Source organism: Sorex fumeus, unplaced genomic scaffold (assembly GCF_029834395.1).
Source record: "Sorex fumeus unplaced genomic scaffold, SorFum_2.1 ptg000029l, whole genome shotgun sequence".
NCBI classification, from domain to species: domain Eukaryota; kingdom Metazoa; phylum Chordata; class Mammalia; order Eulipotyphla; family Soricidae; genus Sorex; species Sorex fumeus.
The window spans coordinates 4,425,806-4,445,190 of record NW_026606086.1 but is presented as its reverse complement, the minus strand read 5'-3'; positions in this window follow the sequence as shown (position 1 = coordinate 4,445,190).

Here is a 19,385-nt window from a genome sequence, read left to right as displayed (position 1 = left end):
TGACCCTCGCGCCCTCCCTGCCATCACTCCCAACATCAAACACATTCAGGACCCAGAAATCATCCCTGAGCACCGCGAGTGTCACTGACCACCTCCCCGTCCAGACACTGACGAGCCGGCAGGCGACTCAGCAGTGATGGCTGGTCTTGTGTGTGCGTGTGTGCGTATGTACATGTGTGAGAGGCCCGGGGTTACACGTAGAAGCTAAGGCAAGCAACAGGCACACTTTTTTCTATGGGCTGAGAACTGCCAGGGAAAAGGGCCCAGCAAGACTGCGCCAAAGGGGGGCTGGAGAGCGATAGCACACTGGGAAGGGCATTTGCCTTGCACGCGACCGACCCAGGTTCGATTCCCAGCATCCCATATGGTCCTCTAAGCACTGCCAGGAGTGATTCCTGAGTACAGACCCAGGAGTAAACACTGTGCATCACCAGGTGTGACCCAAAAAGAAAAAAAATATTGTGCCAAAGTGGAGCGAAGGAGTTTTCGGCATTTCCTTCATTCCTTGTGACGCTGCCCAGGTTGGATAACCACAAGCCAGTATTAACTCCATTTCTTAACCCACAGAACTGAGGCAGACAGGTAGATGGGGGAAGCGTCCCCATGGCGATGGAACTCCGAGAAAGTCAACAAAAGCTTCATGGCCACCAAAAGACTACCTGAGTGCACGGGACTCAAGGTCTTGTCAAAATTAACCCACATTATGAGGCCCAGAGCAGGCTGAACCCCCCGAGGGAATAGGAACAAAGGGCAGGAAAGGAATTTCTAAGAGGACCATGGACCACTCAACTCTACCCCCTTGGCAACCACCCTAGCAACGGACTCTAGGTAGCTAGAAACTCCCACCAGGGGCAGCCTGCGGAAATCCCTAGATTAGCCACCTTGAACCAAGGGAGGGCGCTCATGTGTGCCCGAGCCCAGGTACTGCTCTTGCCTATGAGGTCCATCATGTCACGGGCTTCTCCCCTCCTGAGGTGTGGACTTTCAGACCGAATGCAACCTAGCAACATAACATGTTCAGTGGCTTTCTGCACCTCTGGAGATGCCGCACTCTCTCTCGAGCGTGTTACTCCCTCCCTTCTTCCCCTTCCTAAAGGCCTCCAAATAAAATGTTTCTGCTTCATGCTCATCTCCTGAAATGCTTTTTTGCGAGGAGGACAAAGGCCCGGGGGCCTGAGGAGGTCGAGGACGACTCCCTTTCCCTGAAAAGGGCAACCCCTCACTCCGGCCCAAGACCCCGGGAAGGCCTAGTGGGCGTCATGGGGCTGGCGGGGCTCATTGCACTCAGCAGTGCCAGCGCTCCAGCCAGTCCCGGGGGAGTGATATCTTCTCCTGTGCTTCTCATCAGCCCCCCATGAGGGCCCACTGACTTCAGAGTCATTCCATATTTCAATAGAGAAGTCCACAAGGGGCAGAGAGGCAGGACAGTGGGGAGGGCACTTGCCTTATATCCAGTTGTCCTGGGCTCGATCTCCGTCAGCACAGGGACGTTAGCCGGCCAGGTCACCCCTGGGCACAGCCAGGTATGGCCACCCCACCCCACCCCGCCCCCACCCCACCCAAAAACATATATGTAACTAGTAAAAAAACTTAAACTAACTAAAGATTAAAAACTATCATACACTAAAGAACTGTTAGAGAAAAAAGCCGTCCGCACGCGGGCAGAAAGCCCAGAGACTCAGATTCACCTGTGTCACACTGCACTCGCAGCTTCAGTACTGAGCTCTGCCAAACAGGCTCGTGCCAGTCTCGTGGAGAGACTGAAAATGGCAGTTGGAGTCTAGAATTTTCTGAGGTAGTACTAGAATTCAGCAAGGAGGAGGGCATCATGGGCCATTCTTAAAGGGGCAGGCGCCACCCTTCGTGATGTCAGTGTTTGGCTGAGACTCTGGAGGGCTGCCCTGCAGACGTCAGCACTACATGGACAACGAGCCTCTGGTCCCTGCGGGGCCCAGGTCTGGATCCCCGGGCCCTGTGAAAGTGGTTTCAGAAAACTTTTGACAAATGTTTCTCAGTTACAGATCTCCAACTGACGTCATTCAGCATCCCCCACGTGGGACCTGGACCCAGTGACCCTGCCCAGGGCCCTCCTCAGGAGCCGGGCCAGGAAATCTGTGAGCCGGGAGGCGGGGGCGGGGGGGCAGAGCGACAGGGCAGAGGCCCTGAGCCCGACCCTGACAGCCCTGCTCTCTGTGACCCCAGTGCTGTGAGCAAAACCGGCCGCACCGTGGCCAGGGAGTGGCCCAGCCCAATAAGGCCTGAGAGCTGTACAGAGGAGTATGGCCTGGCCTGCTCCGGATGGGAGCACAAGCTGAATGAGTGCGGGTTCCCTCGAGGATGAGTGAGCGGGAACCGGGGAATGGGGGGGAGGTGGGGAGGGCGGAGTGACCTAACCTGGGGGCTGAGGACGGGACATCTGACAGTGCTCAGGGCTGACTCTGATCCAGTCATGGGAGCTCATCCTGGCAGGACCTGGGTGGGAAGGGACGTACAGGGTGGGGTGGGGTCAGCCACAGGCAAGGCAGGCTCCTTGGCCCTGGGCTACCCTTCCAGGCAAGGATACCTATTTTCTTTCTTTCCTTTTGTTTTTTGGGACACTCGGCAGTGCTCAGGGTTACTCCTGGGTCTGCACTCGGGAATCACTCCTGGCGGTGCTCAGGGGACCTATGGGGTCAGCCATGCACAAGGCAAGCGCCAAGTCTTCATGTCAAGGTGCCCACGAAACACAGTGTGCAACAAGGGACTCTGCAGAGAACGTCAGGGCCGGCAAACGCTACTTGGAAAACAATCAATTCTGAAAAAAGACAAAAAGATGCAAAAGGAGGGGCTGGAGTGAGAGCACAGTGGGGAGGGGTTTGCCTTGCTCACGGCTGACCAAGATTCAATCACCAGTCCTGAGCACTGCCAGGAGTAATTCCTGAGTGCCACGTCTGTCGCTGCGGGGCAGAGCCAGGGGAGGGCCGTTAGGGTGAAATCAGCACTCGAGTCACACAGGGTTCGTCATTCAGGAGATGGCATGAATGCGTGCGTTTATTCAGAGCATAAGTACAGACTTAAGTATGTTTCCACAGCCCACCCAAAAGAAGGAAAGGGGATGGGACGTGGAAAAGTGGATGGGACAATGAGCAGAGCCATGCACTGTTGGTCAGCCACCTGGTGACCCTTTCGGCATAATGCTATTGGTCAGAACGACCTGCTTTGATATAGCTTTGACATAACTGCAAAGATTGTGCTGTTCCTCATACACCATTTACAAATCATTTACGAAGGTGCATTTTCCCCAAACTGAAACCTCCTGTACTGGGAAGTTGCTCAGCTTTGAGCAGGACAAAGGGGGAATGAAAAATCAAGCATTCTTTTACTTGGTCATTAGGCAACACTGAGCATCACTGAGTGTGACCCAAAAAGCCAAAAAAAAAAAAAAAAAAGAGAAAAAAACAGCGCAAAAGAAAATGTGATTGAGCCTCACTGTCTCCCTGAGACTTGAGCACTCAATGCTGTGTGTGAGCCTAGTAGAGTCTCCGGCCTGAACAAGCCCCCACCCCCCCACCCCCATGCTCCTGTGTTTGGACCCTGACCCTAAATCCTGTGATGGGACCACGTGTGTCCATGACAAAGACGCTAGCAGGCTCACGCCCTGGAATGTCCCTGCTTCACACAGGCGTGGCACACGGGTCCTGGCCTGCTAGCGGCCGGCAGTGATTCGGCAGGAAGCAGAAGTGTGAGCGTGAACGTGGGTCAAGTCCGTTCCTTCAGCTTGGAGGGGAGGAATGTACGAGAGGGGGTTTTGAGCACTGACTCACAAGCATGAGGTCCTGAATGCAAGCCCCCGGGGTCAACCGTGCACCTGGCACAAAGCCGGCACAAACCCGGCAGCTCTGCTATCCCTGCACCACGCAGAAAGGGGCGTGACCCCAGGGGGAGGGCCACCGAGAGAGAAGGGGGACACCACAGAAAGAAGGAGTGAACACAGGGCAGGAGTTGAGGGCCTCAGGGCCGGGAGCACCGGGCAGAGAACAGCCCTGGGGAGCAGGAGGACACGCGGGCGCCCTTGTCACTGGCCACTCGAGGCAGTCGCACAAGCCGTGTGCAGACCCACGAGGCTGACAGGACGCCAGGAACGGGGAAACCCCAGCAAGGATTTTTCTTTAAGTTTTGGGCCTTGGGGCCAGAAGTCTAGTACAGCGGGGAGGGCATTTGCCCTGCACACAACTGACCCAGGTTCAATCCCGGCATCCCATAGGGACCCCCGAGCACCTCCAGGAGTAAGTCCTGAGTGCAGAGCCAAGAGTGACCCCGGAGCACGTCCAGGTGTGACCCAAAAACAAAACTACAGCAGAGCAAGCCGAAGGGCACGGAAGCTCCGAGCCACGGAAACGCCGAGGTTGGTGCCCACTCGCCCCCGCCCCCCGCCAGGTCAGGCCTGCCTGCGATCAAGGTGCCCGAGTGTCTCCAGACAGGATCTGCCTCAGCGGCTCGGTGCGTCATCTCAGCCTATCACCCAACTCAACTCGGATTGACTCTGGTTATCTCCTTGTCTGGTTATCTTGGGCATCTCAGGGTCCAGCCGCCAATCTCCGTCCTCCCACCTGGCCAGGGCGGGATCAGGTGTCAGCAGCTGGGCCCTGAACACCCCACCTGCCCGTCCAAACACAACGCGAGCCCAAAGGCCAGGCTCGCCCCCAACTCGTAGGACACGACCAAGCTAGGGGCCCCGGAGAGCACTGGGCCCGAGGATGGGTCCCAGAGATCCCCAAATCTCCCTTGATCGACGGCCTGGCCCAGCAATCTGCATCAACCACCGGGCCCAAGCTCTTTGCTTTCCTTCTGCTTGCTCAGCGAAACTTGGAGGGGAGGAACTCCAAACTTTTTTTTTTTTTTTTTTTGCTTTTTGGGTCACACCTGGCGATGCACAAGGGTTATTCCTGGCTCTGCACTCACAGGGGTTACTCCTGGCTCTGCACTCAGGAGTTACTCCTGGCATTGCTCAGGGGACCATATGGATGCTGGGACTCGAACCCGGGTTGGCCACGTGAAAGGCAAACGCCCTACCCGCTGTTCTATCTCTCCAGCCCCGGAACTCCGAACCTTATTTAGAAAACAATGTATTTCACAATGCCATTTCAGCCATTCTGATTGTTGGGGGGTAAATTCTAAGCAATCATGGTGCATCTTTTGTCGAAATAATGAATGTAATCAATGTAGAGAAGAGTTAGTTAGAAATCATTTGCCTCATAGGCATTGGGTGGGTGGGAGGTGGGGTATATTGGGGTTCTTGGTGGTGAAAAATGAGTACTGGTGAAGGGTGAAGAAGGCGGTGTTTGATCATTGTATGACCGAGACTTAAATCTGAAAGCTTTGTAACTTTTCCCACAGTGATTCAATAAATAAATATAAGAAGAAAAAAGAAAGAAAGAAAGAAAGAAAGAAAGAAAGAAAGAAAATTATGGAAAAAAATGTAAGGTGGAGTTCATGCCCAATTTAATCAGCTAATCAGTGGCTGAATAAATAGCAGTACTCCTACATAAAAACACAAACCATGAAACAAAAATCACTGTACCTGTGAGGCGAGTGCATCAGCAGCCTGATGGCGCCTCCACACTTCCAGATACCCCAAAATTGCTGTTGTGCCTTTGGCCAGACCCCAAAAACTTGGGGCAAAGTTTACCAAGAAAGTAAATGGCCAAAAGTTAGGTATGTGGGAAACACACCCACAAATCACCTCCGGCTCAGCTAGATCATTGGAGGCATGGCCTCTCTGGGTCCTGATTGAACTGCTTAATGACCATGATCCCAGAGACTCAGAAAAAATCTCGAAACCCAGTTGCTTTTGGCAGAAATGCGTCTGGTCCCTGCAGTGCTGGGCCCATGGTTTCGTGCCTTGGCCTGTTCCCTCTGGTGGCCCGGTGACCGCCATCCTCCAGAGGCCACTGGACAGTCAGGCTTGGGACCTCAGTAACAAAACTTGTTGGGCCTCACAGGATGGGGGTGGAGCCAGTCCTGTCCTCCCCGTCTCCAAGAGACCCCAAGTCATTGCCCACGAACGGACTTTATGGCTCCTGATCAAGCTGCTTAACGACCATGATCCCAGAGACTCAGGAGCAATTCTCGGGAACCCAACAGGTTTTGACAGAAATCCCTCCAGATTTAAGTGTTCAAATGTCAGAATTTCAAAATCGTGCGGCCAGTACTGCAGCCACGAAACATCATATGTTATTCATAACCAGCAATAGAAAACAAATTGTCTACTGTTGCCTTTTCAGCAGATCTGAGTGTTGGGGCAAAATCTCAAATAATAATGGTGGGTCTGGTGTCAAAATATTGAATGTGGTCAAAGTAGAGAGAGAGTAATGTGGAAATCATCTGCCCCACTGGTAGGGGGAGGGTGTGGGATGGGGATATACTGGGGTTGTTGGGGGTGGAGAATGGGCACTGGTGAAGGTACGGGTGTTTCATTGTATGACGGAGACTTAGACCTGAAAGCTTTGTAACTGCTCTCACAGTGATTCAATAAATAAAATCATAAAAAGTGAAAAAAAAAGTAAGGTGGAGTTCATGCACAATTCAATCAGCTAATCAGTGACTGGATAAATAGCAGTATTCCTACATAAAAAAAAGAGAGAGAGAGAGAGAAATCCAGAAAAATGCGGCAAATCTGTACCCCAAGCACACTTCTCCCCAAACGATCCGTTTTCCCCCACCCGAGATAAAGCCGACACGCTATGGGTCACATCCTCCTGCCACTGACCCCCAAAACCCGATGCTCCCTCCTCCCACCCTAGGGACTGATGGCACAAACTCCATCTTTTTGTCACGCCATACATGACACATTTGTCACTAGCACCTGATGACTCATTTCAGAACCTCAACAGAAGCCACAAAGATGGGGAGCACTGTTCAGGGAGCACCATGCAGGGGCTTCTCAGACCTTCCCTCTACCTCTGTCCCCCGCCTGTTCTGGGGAAGATGTATAGACAAATGGCCGGGGGTTGAGAACAGAGGAACCAAGCTGGGAGGAAGCGGGTGCTTGTGTTTTGTTTTCTCTGGTGGCCTCTAACTACGGTTCCTCTTAAGAGACAAAGAAGGCCACAAATAAGCAAACACTCTGACCTCGGTTAGCAGCCAACTCTGATTGAACGCCAAGATCTGCTCTAAATGAACTTTGAAAGGGCAAGCTAAATATCTTTCAGGGAAGCAAATAACCTTAGGGGATTATCTGCTCTGGTACTAAAAATGGGGGGAAAAAATGTCTGTTTTGTATTTCTTGAAAATGTCAGCTTGACTCAAAGGCAGTTCTATTTCATCCCGCGGTACAAATGCTTCCTCCCAGCTAGAGCTTTCGCTCACATCTGTCCAGCGTCTTCTGGACAGGGAAACACCAGCCCTGGGAGCTGTGGCATGATGGGCAGCACCACACACCGTTCTATGAGGAAGTTACATAAAAATCAGTCTTTTGTTCCAAACAAAATGTCAGGAGCTGCAGACACAGTTCAAGACTATATATAGCCTGAAGGCACAGGACATATGCAAACGGCATCTATTCAATGTCATCAGCCAGCCCAGTCACCCACCTCACGCTGGCATTCAACTTCAAAATATCCAGATAGAGGAAATTGTCACATGTAAGGCGGAAAAATCAGAGTTAGCAAGAGCTCGAAGAGAAGAGCAAGCCGACAAACAGGACTGAGAGAAGGTGACCGGAGGTGAGGCAGGTCTCTGGCCTAACCCAGGTCCTAGCCCCAGCTGCCCTGCAGAACCTGCCAGGGGCGACCTCACATGCCTCGGAAGACTCACGGGCACCCCACATGCTATAGAATCCCCCCAACGCCCACAGTCGCTCAGTTCTGACTCACACCCGCCCTTCCATGCAAAAGACCCGAAGGAACAAGAATCCCAGGTCGAAGCTTCTAGTATTGGGGCTGGAACGATAGGACAGCAGTGAGGGCATTTGCCTTGCATGCAGCCAACGTGGGTTCGAATCCCAGCACCCCACATGGTCCCCTGAGCACCGCCAGGAGGAAATCCTGAGTGCAGAGCCAGGAGTAACCCCTGTGCATCACCGGGTGAAAAAATTAACAATAAAAATATAACACCGTGGAGATGTGCAGACTGGGGGCGGGGTGCAGAGGGAGACCTCCCAAAGAGTGGCCCAGAGTGAGCATAACATCCCCAAAGATTCCGTAGGATGGGTCCACCAGGTCTGGGGTGCAGCCTCACACTTGAGTCTAAGCCACCCTGGTCAGGATGTCCAAAGAGTCCTCAGAAAAGGACCAGAAACTCTGCATTGGAGCAGAGTAGAGAGGATGATTCAGGGGAAGGAAAGCATTAGGGGGCCTCTTTCGAACTGCTCAAGGGCCCAGGTGACTGTTCAGAGCGGGAACTGTGTCTGCCTGCGGACAGCTAAGCCGGCTCTTGCCTGGCCCTGCCCAGCCCCGAGCACCCAAACAAAACATTCATTTTGAAAAACGGCGTATTACTACAGAGACACCTCTAACAACTCCCACCCGGCGAGGCTCAGGGGATACCCCTGGCTCAGCACTCAGGAATTATTCTGGTGGTGCTTCGGGGACCATATGGGATGCCGGGGATTGAACCTGGGTCAGCTGCGTACAAGGCAAATGCCCTCCGAATGTATATAGCTCCAGCCCTTGCAATTCCTCTTTAAAAGCCCCTAGGGTCATAAATGGTGGTGTGTGGGTCCCTCTTGTCCTGAACCCGGGGCTCCCCAGGTGATGCTGGGGCTCTAGCCCTCTAAGCTATCTCCACACCACCCAGAATTCCGTAAGTAAAGTGAAAAAAGTAAAGGCCCACCCGTTGTTCGTCCATTTGCTCGAGCGGGCCCAGTAACGTCTCCATTGGAGACTTTGTTGTTACTGAGTTTGGCATATCGAATACGTCACGGGGAGCTTGCCAGGCTCTGCCGGGCGGGCGAGATACGCTTGGTAGCTTGCCGGGCTCTCCGAGAGGGGTGGAGGAATCGAACTCGGGTCGGCCATGTTGGCTGCGTGCAACGCAAACGCCCTGCCGCTGTAATATCGCTCCAGCCATAATTCCGTATTAAAAAAAAATTTGTTTACATTAACCACAGGGGCCGATGGCACAGCGAGGCCCGGGATCTTTCTCTTAAGGTTCTGCTGAGACCAACATGCTGAGGGGAAAGGGTACCCGGAAATCTGGTGATGCACCTGCGTTCTAGAAAGGTCGTGTCTTGAAACCAGCAGCAGCAGTACCACAAATCGACTCACACACCCAAGAAAGCAGGGAAATGCGGTCACATCTCAAACACACCTGCACAAGCTTCCAATGGCAGAGGGCGCAGAGGGCGCACACAGGCACTGGAAGCGTTGGGGAAGTGCACGGGTTCAGGCTGACTCCCTGGCTTGGCACTGGGGGTGACACTTGGCGGGGCTTGGAGGACCGTATGGGGTGCTTGGGAACGAACCCGGGTCTGCCAGGGGCAAGGCAAGTGCCCTACCCACCTTACTATCTCTCTGGCCCTGGTATGCTGTTTTTAGAAGACATTATCAAGCCGATGTGTTTCCCCCTTGCATCTTGCCCTTCATTCCAGTATTTATTTTCCCTTTCCCTCCCTTTCTCGCTGAGGCTGAGGGTCGCACACTCTAGATGGTGGTTACCCACTTGGGGGGTGGGGGGTCTCACTCGGCCTGCCAGAACTCCAGCCATGCCCAATTTTCCCTATTTCCAGTGAAGAATATGCCATAGGAAAAACATCTGGTTGAAAACTCACATAAATCAATGCTTTTGGGTCTACAGATACTCTTAAGGGACTAAGCATGGAGAAACCTCACCGCACAGAAGATAGAGCCAGAGTTCTGGCCCAGGCGCACCTAAGAGCCAAGCTGACACTTCGAATGAGAAATTTTTCAGAAGTGCTCCCTGTCATAAAGATAGTAAACAAAACATATAAAATCATATATGTAAACAAAAATCCACCTTTCAGAAAAAGACAACATTTAAAAAAGAAAATGTCCCGGGGACCCGACAGATAGTTCAGTGCGAAGGTGCTTCCCAGGCATCAAAGAGTCAAATATGGACCCCTGGGGACCACCAAGAGTAATCCCTGAGCATCACCAGGTGAAGCCCCAAGCAAAAACCAAAGCAAAGCAAACAAATAAATATGTGCTGAAAATAACCAGTAGGAAACGGGCTGGGACGGGCGTATGGGAGAAACAGAATTTTCCGCACACCCTGCACCCAGCCCTGAGGTCACACTGCAGAACCTCAAGAGTTTGAATGAAAAATGTAAGCAATTTTATTTCTAAAAATGAGAATGTAAGAAAAGAATCTTCAGGTCTTACCAAGACTCAATCAAGGGGAAAGGCGGGTCACGAAAACAAAATCACTCACAAACCTACGTTTCTTCTGCAGGCACCTGGGCAGCGGCTGCCACTCCTCGAAGTGGGGACCTGGGAGGATGTGCAGAAATTCCTCGTTTCTGCGCCAACCAGGCCGGGAGAGCCGCTGGGCCAGCCGCATGCTGAGGGAGGCATAGCCGAGATGTCCGTGGGGTTCTGCGGGGGATTAGAGAGCGACACCTGGAGTCAACCAACTCCTCTCTGCCCAATGGGCCATGGGATCTCTTTTTGTTTGTTTGTTTCGGCGGAGGCCATACCCTGCGGTGCTCAGGGCTCCCTCCTGGTGCTGCACTCAGGGATCACAACCAGGGTTGGCCGCATTAAAGGCAAACGTCCTCCACGCTGCCATCCTGGATTTGACTTTGGGGAGGAACACAGTGTGCTCCAGCCTACCCCGCTCAGCCCTGCCATCTCCACCCTCTACCCAATTTCCCAATCTCTCTCTTCTCTCCTTCTCTCTCTCTCTCTCTCCCCCACCCCCTCCCTTACAGCTTTATGGATCAGACCTGGTGGTGCAGAGCTGACGCATGGCTCTGCCCTCACCTCTCCTGGCCCTGAGTCCTGTCTCAAATCAATCTCAGAAAGCTGCTTGGTGCCCCTGTTTGCTGGAAGGTGCCAGTGCCCGGCAGCACGTGCAGAGGGCAGGTGCATGGCCAAACCCCAGCACCGCTGGGTCTGAACATTCAACTGTCTGCCCGGGAAAGATTCCATCGACCCCCACAGAAGAAAAAGTGTTCATCGATTTGGTGAGAAACTTCTCCTATAGAAACTTGGCCCACTGGGGGGAGGGAATGTGGAGAGCTCTAAGCCCAGCCAAGCTACTCTCAGGCATTCTTCCAGGGGGCGAGGCCCCAGGGCACAGCCAAGCCCAAATCTCCCAAGGGTGAGAGTGACAGCCCCCAGCATCACAGTCACCCCCAGTCTGAAACCCCCCTCTCTCACAATGACTCTGAGTCCAGCAGCCCCAACTGCCCACAGTGAGTCAGTTGTGTTGGTCCCCAATCCTCTTACTTGAGGCTGGCCTTTTCCCTGACCAGAGGCTTCCTTGAGTCCAGACCAGCCTCCCCCGCCCTGAGGCCTAAGTGGACAAGTGCCCCCACTTCCCACCCCCCAGCCCCCATTTTCAAAGAGCATCCCCCAAAAAGCCCCTCTCAGTCCTGGCTTCTGCAAGGGCAGCGCCTTCCCACCAGCAGGATGCCACACCACTGGGGAAATGTGTGTGTGTATGTCTATGTATGTGTCTGTGTGTGTATGTTGGTCCGCATGCATGTGCATGAAGGCTCAGCTCGCCTATTAGATGGCGTGCATGTGCATGCGTGTGCACGAAGACTCGGCTCACCTGCTCATTCACATCGTCCATCCAGAGGCGCAGGGTCTTCCGGATGGGGGGGTAGCTGTTCCTGCCCCACTGCTGGGGCCGCAGCAGCCCGGCCTTCTCCAGGTTCTGTAATGTCAGGATGTGCTCGTAGCCATATGTCTGCCAGAGAAGTTGGGGAGCCTGCTAGATCTCCCACTTCCGAAGAGGGAGCGAACATTTTCATTCTCATTTTGATACTATTGATTTTGAGTCATAGCCGGCAGCATGCAAGACAAGTGCCTTACCCCTTTCTAGCTCTTGGTTTGTTTGTTTTTTTTTTGTTTATTTGTTTGTTTTGCTTTTCAGGTCACACCCGGCGATCCTCAGGGGTTACTCCTGGCTTTGCACTTAGGAATCACTCCTGGCGGTGCTCAGGAAAACGTATGGGATGCTGGGAATCGAACCAGGGTCGGCTGCGTGCAAGGCAAACGCCCTACCCGCTGTGCTATTGCTCCAGCCCCTTTCTAGCTCTTTGGACCCCACATTTTCACTTTAAAGTCAGAATGCATGGGCCCAACGTAAGGAAGATAGATGACTGTGTACTGAAATAACTGAGTAAGAAAAGGAGGCCAACCACACCTCCTGACGTGCTATTGTCCAGATGTCTCCTTTGTTTTGTTTCCTTTTGCCCCCCCCACTTCCTGTGCTCAGGGATCAGTGCTGGTGGGGCTCAGGGAACCCATATGGGTGCCGGGGATCGAGCCCAGGTGGGCACATGCAAGGCCAACTGCCTTTTTAATAAATTTCTCCCTTGGCAAATGAGTCACTTAGAAACACTGACCTGGAGAATTTCTCTTTTGTAATAATCCAGAACCTTCTGCTTGACCCCACTGTTGCACACCGACTGCAGGCAAATGAGCCTGAGCACCTTGATGAGTGGATGCTTCTGGGCGATGCAGTCCTCCATGTAACTGTTGACCTAGAGTCGTGGCAGATTCATGTGTGAGAGCCGGGTCTGGGCCTGCAGTCCTGGGCGTTCCCCGGCCCCTGAGAGGCCCAATCAAGGAGAGGCTGGAGATTGGCTCACGCTCCTGCCCACACTCCCTGGACAACCTAAGCTCCAGGGACTACGGGCGGGTGCAACTGTCCCACTTGTCAGCGACACCTGAGCAGCATCAGAAAAGTAGCAGGGACTGTGGGGAATTTGGGCGCTTGCTTGCTGCAAGTGAGAATGCGGGATTTATTGACAGGCAGACAGGAAAAGGGATCATATAACCCATGCTCTTAAATAATCCCTGATGGGCTTCAATAGTCTTGGGCTTCAGGGCTGGGTCTTGTTTCTCTGAGGACAGCAAACAGCAATGGAACACATGCGCGCGCGCGCGCGCACACACACACACACACACACACACACACACACACACACACACACACACACCACCCCCGGTCAACTGAAACCTATCCCTTGGCAGAATCTCTTTCCACACATTTTGCACTGCTCTGACAGGTATTTAGGCCAGACACAGGAATCAAAGCGATTCCTTTCCTACCTCGAGTTCTGTTTGCCAATCTCGTTAACTATCGGCTAAAACAGTTTTAGTGTTCACGTACCTGATCAGTGTCTATTCCAGACATAAACTCCTGCTCCACGGTTAACTTATCAAAGAAGTCTTCAGACGCTGAAACATAATTAACACACGAGCAACTCAGAAGTGGGATAAATGCTCATTTCTCCCAAAGGCATGCAAAGTAGCAAGCAAGCACCAAGTTTAATTCATCACCAGGAAGGCACATTCCAGAACAGAGAGGCTGACAGCCTGTGCCCCGAGGTGCGCCTAGACACAGAGCCCCGGGGCCTGGGCCCTAGCAGCTTCCCCTTCAAACTAATTAAAGCAATTTCCCAAGGGCATTTTACTTTGGTTACTTTGGGGGCCACTCCCGGTGGTGCTCAGGGATCACTCCTGGCAGGCTTCGGAGACCATATGGGACTCCGGGATCCAACCCTGGCCGGCTGTGTGCCAGGCACTGCAGTACCGCTCCAACTACAGCTCCTCGCCACATCAGACTGAAACCAACCTCAGCAAGTATTGCCAGGTCTGGCGAAGCAGTGCTGGCACCACCCAGAGCCTGGGAGAGTCCTGCTGCACCACCTGACCCCGCAGAACCCAACAGTCACACTCGGAACATTTCTGTGAGGACACAGCGGCTGGCACAGGGAACAATGCACAAGTGAAACAGTAGCCGGGCACCCCCAGAAGTAGCAGGGAGCCAGTGACACACCCTGAGCCTGAGCCCGGGACAGGGCACTCACTCGTCACGTCCCTGAGGAGCTCGGCAATGGAGGTGTGGTTGGCCAGGGAGCCCCGTGTCGCCTGCATGTGGGGTAGCTGGGAGACAATCTGCTTGATCTCGCCCACCGTCTTGGCGTTGTGCCTTTCCTGAGGGAGGGGAGAAGGTCATGACAGTACTGGGGACAGCACTCAGGACCTTGCACACCTGTGTGTGTGCGTGTGCGCACACGCACACACACACACACATACACGCACACACACACACACATACATGCACACACACACACACACACACACACACACACACGGGGCATGCCCCAGACACAGCCACAGCAGTGCTGGGAATGCACCCAGGCCACCCACCCTCCCACGCCCCCCACACACACACAATGTGCCCCAGCTCCAGCCCTGGTTGCCAAGAGTGCATTTTTAAGAATTTGGGTCTTTGGGTTGCCCAGGGCATGTTTGAATCGCGTGCAAGGCAGTGCCCCGGCTTTCCTCCTGGCCTGGCACTCAGAGATCACTCCTGGCATGCACCGGGACCACATGGAAGGCTGGGGAGTGAGTCCAGGTCAGCTGCATGCAAGGTAAGCGCCTTACCTGCTGTGCTATCACTCCGGCTCCCCCAACTTAATTTTTAGTGTGAGAAATGGACACAAAACGAATTAGGCTATAACCAGATCCCACAGCCACAGGAAAATAGAAAAGGCAGGTTGGTGGGTCCAGGTACTGCGACAGCCACATCCTGCAGCACTGGGAGACCATGTGGACGGGAGGGAGCCCAGGGTCCACGCAGGCCACACCTGACACTGCATGGTTACTGCCACGGATGTGGAGCTCAGCAAACTGTGCCTTGAAGCCACAAAAGGTAACGCTCATATAGCCTGAGACCTCAACAATAGCAAATCAAGTGTAAAACGTTTCCTGGGTCCAAGCTATACAGTGTGGGAGGCGCTTGCTCAGTGCCCGGCCTCCCCACAGAACCCCGAGGCCTGCCAGGAGCCAGCCCTGAGCACTGGCAGCGGGAAGGGAGGAAACTGGACACCATGGCGAGCTCGGAGCTGGAACAGTGAATGCCTGACACTTCTTATCCATAGCTTTATAAGTCACGGTGAGGAAATAAAAAATTGAGGAACAAAACCCAAGTGAGACAAAAGCAACTTCAGAAATACAACAACCATGGGGTCAGAGTGACAGAACAGTGGCGAGGTGCTTGCCTTGCATGCGGCCAGCCTGGGTTCAATCCCCAGCATCCCATGTGGTTGCCTCAGCCCACCAGAAGTGATCCCTGAACGCAGAGCCAGGAGTTAGCCCTGAGCACCTCTGGGTGTGCCTCCCCTCAAAAAACAATAACAAAAAAAAACCCAAAGAAATACAAATACTGATATTGTGGAGATAACTCCTAAAAAAGATGAAATCAGGAAATCACCCTTCAAGGGAAAAAGTGATTTTTAAAAACTTCCCCCAGAGTTAAAAAATTCAGCTTCTATCATTTTACTGATTCAGGTTTCAAAAGTGAGCTGAACCCAAACTAAATGAGCAGCAGGAGGGCGCGAGGTGCTAACGAAGCTGGGGGCCGGGGACTGTGCTCTCATTATCACACGCCTTCCCAGCCTGCTCCGGCTGAACCCGGATTCCCTAGATGCAGGAGCTAGTGGAGATGCCGCCACCGCCAGCAGCTGGGAGGAAGGTGGGAGGGACAGGGAGTGCAGATGATGACTGGCAAAGGACCTGACACCAGGAGAGGGCCTGGCACCACCTTTCCCCGGGCGCCCACAGCCCGCCTGCCGCCTGGCCCCAGGCCCCAGTCACCTCAAAGGCGGCCAAGATCACCTTGGCCTTCTTGCTGAGCACAGCGCCCACGGCGTTGAAGTTGCGGTCTTGGATCTCAGCGTAGAGCTCCTCGGCTGAGTTCAGCGGCAGCTTCTTGGACTCTGTGGGCAGGTCCTGCCCGTCACCCTGCCTCTTCAGGGCGAATTTCTCGGGTGGCAGCTTTACATGACCTGCATGGGAAGGGACACCCAAGTGAGACTCCAGAGACTTCCTGTCAGGGGAGAGCACTGGGCTTTGAGTCACTAGATGCGCACGAGCGTAGGACGCTCACGCTTTTCACGCACGGCTTCCCTGGCCTGGCCCGCGGGACGCCTCCTGCCACTGCCAGCCCGAACTGAACTCAGGATGGGGCCACCCGAGGAAACATGCCCCAGGGCGGCCTAACTGCAGGTCTGTCCTGCTGGCGCGTGCAAGTGCATGCCGTCTATACCGCCATTTCAACAAGCCAAGAGGAGCCCAGGATGGGGCTGGAGTGATAGCACAGCAGGGAGGGTGTTTGCCTTGCACGGAGCAGACCCAGGTTCAATTCCCAGCATCCCATATGGCCCCCTGAGCACCGCCAGGAGTAACTCCTGAGTGCAGCACCAGGAGTAACCCCTGTGCATTGCCAAGTGTGACCCCTGTCACTGTCCTCCCATTGTTCATCGATTTTGCTCAAGCGGGCCCAGTAACGTCTCCATTTTGAGACTTGTTACTGTGTTTGCCATATAGAACACGTCACGGGTAGCTTGCCAGACGTGGCCATGCAGGCAAGATACTCTCCGAAAAAGAAAAAGAAAAGTCAAAAGAAAAACAAAAACAAAAACAAAAACAAGATCCCAGGAATCATCTCAGCATGGAAGTTTGCTTGAGGGCGGGAGACAGCTCTGACGGCTTCTTTCCTTGCTGTTTCCTTTCTCTGATTTTTGGGCCAAACCCATCAGTGCTCAAGCCTTATTCCTGGCTCTGTGCTCTGGGCTAATTCTTGGCAGTGACTGGGGGAACCATATGCGGTCCTGGGGACCAAACTCACCCTAACTGCTGCACTGCCTCTAGCTCCAAGTTGGTTCCTTTCAAAAAATCATCTCCTCCACTTTCAACACAAATCCCGACGTGTCTACACACAATCAGCTCCACTGCTGTGGGTCCAGAGAGACGGGTCATCGGGGGCAGCGCACGCTCAAGTCCAGCTGTCTATTCCTCTGAGCACTGCCCCGTGTGGGCCCTGAGCACTGTGGGGTGGGTGCTGAGAATCATAAAGCAACAACAAGAACTCCTGCATCGGAGAATGTGGGGAGCGAAAGTGAACGACGGAAGAAAAATACTTCTCGGATGCTTTCCAAATCCTAAGCCCCTCGGAACAGCCCGGGCACCAGCGTCTGGAGACAGCACGCCACGGTGGCCGCGGGACCCGGGGCCTGAGCACATGCTGAGATACACGAGGTCGGCAAGACCTCGCATTCCAGCTCAAAGCAGGGGGGCAGCCGCTGGCCCAGGCAGCCTGCACGCAGCTCCTGCACGGGCCTGCCATCGCCCTCGGTCCAGCCACGGGCGCAGAACTGGGGGGTTATGGGGAAGCCCAAGTTCCCCTTGTTTTTCAGATTTCTCTTAATTGTTTCTTCTTGGGTGGGTCACACCCAGCAATGCACAGGAGTCACTCCTGGCTCTGCACTCAGGAATTACTCCTGGCAGTGTTCAGGGAACCATATGGGATGCTGGGAATCGAACCCGGGCTGAGCCGCGTGCAAGGCAAACGCCCTACCCACTGTGCTATCACTCCATCCCTCTCCCTTAATTAAATGTTTGATCAGAAGTAAGTGTGTGATGTGAAGAGACTGTGAGCTCCCGGAAGTCCCTCCCCCCCGGAGGCACCCCACAAGCCCCATCTCTCACACCTCCGCACCCCCAACCCCAGCACCTCTGCCAGATCCCTGGAGAGACTTGCAGAAGCACCAGGAGGTAGGGAACCCTCGCACGGGGTGCTCCCGTGCCAGTGAAAGTTCGGAGCAGGAGTCTGGGGAGGGCCTGTGTGTGGCATCACCCCCAGCTGCTGCCAGGCACAGCCCCGGTGGGCCCAGGGCCACGGACTGGCCCCACAGAGCAGAAATTCACCGAGATCAGCCCCACAGTCCCTTGGGCACTGCTTACAACTGTCCCCACAAAAGGAAACAACTTAAGAATTTATCCTTCGGAACAACTTGTAAAAAACAAACCAGAAACACCCCCATAATCATGAAAGAGCAGGAAAACGCTTTGTTGTGTGGAAATGCCTCCATGTGTGGTCCTGTTCTGCTTTCGTGGCCGCTGTCACTGAGCCACGCATTCACCACTGCAGTGACATACACACACACACACACACGAACACACACACACACACACACACACACACACACACACATACACATACAAGCCATCGCTATCCACTCTGCGATAACCAGCTTGGCACACTGGACAGACAGCACTGTCTGGACTTGGCCAGCACTCAGCAGCTGCAGGGCTCTGTGTCCCCAGAGAAACCCCATGCAGTTAGCTGCATCCCCGTCCTTCCAGACCGGCGCTCTATACCCAGGGCTGTTTCCCCAGCCCCCGGCCAGGGCCACTCCTGAAGGCGCCGGAGTTACCCCTCTTGCGGCCTGTGGCTCCCTGTTCTGAACAAAAGACACGAATCAGACTGTGGGAAACTTCTCAGACTGTATCCCAGCAGGAGATACTCCCGGCTCAGTGCTCACTGGATGAGGCAGGAGCGCGGATGGAACCGAGCGCTGGCTGTGCGCCTGGCACTAGCCCCGTGAGGTTTCCTAGCCCCCACTCAGATCTGAAATGCTACAGAATCTAACATCCGGGGCCAAAGTCCCCTGACCTTGGACCCAGGCACCCCTCATAAACGCTCTATTCCTCACGCCTCCCTGGGCGGCCCGAGCAGCAGGGCTGCACACCGCATGGCCCTCCGCACAAGGCCTTCATCTCGGTTTCCCCGATGGTGTCCTGGCTCGAGCTCGCTTTAACCTTGGGCTGAAAGTCAGTGCCTGACATTTTCAAGTATTCTGACTTACCCACAAAGGCCACACCTTTAAAACAAGACACTTTTGAGATTGATTTTACTCAGCTAACCTATTAGTAAATGATGTCACTTCACTTACTGTTCTGGATGCCATAAATTTCATCGATGAGTCCTTCGTATGTCGGCTGAGTCGCAAGGGGCGTTAATGAATCCACATTTCAATCAAGCAACAAGAGGTTATCAAAAACAGGAAATATTGAATTCTGACTTTCTGTAAACTCTCTCTTCATCCTCATCAGCATATTGGCCACTTGCTGGGAACAAAGTACAGAATCAGGGAGAGCCTTTTTAGCAATGGGCGGATTTTAAAATGAAGCTAAAAGGAGCCCGGAAATCCAAAATTTAAAAATAAGACAGAAAAGAATGGAACAATAAAATAATACAAGATAGGCCCGAGACAGTATGGTGGGTAGGATGCTTGGCTTGCAGGTGGCTGACACAGGTTCAATTCCTGGCACCACATAGGATCCCTCAAACACTGCCAGGAGTGAGCCCCGAGCACTGCTGGGTATGCAGAGGGTGGGAGGAGGGAGAGGGCGAGAGAGGGA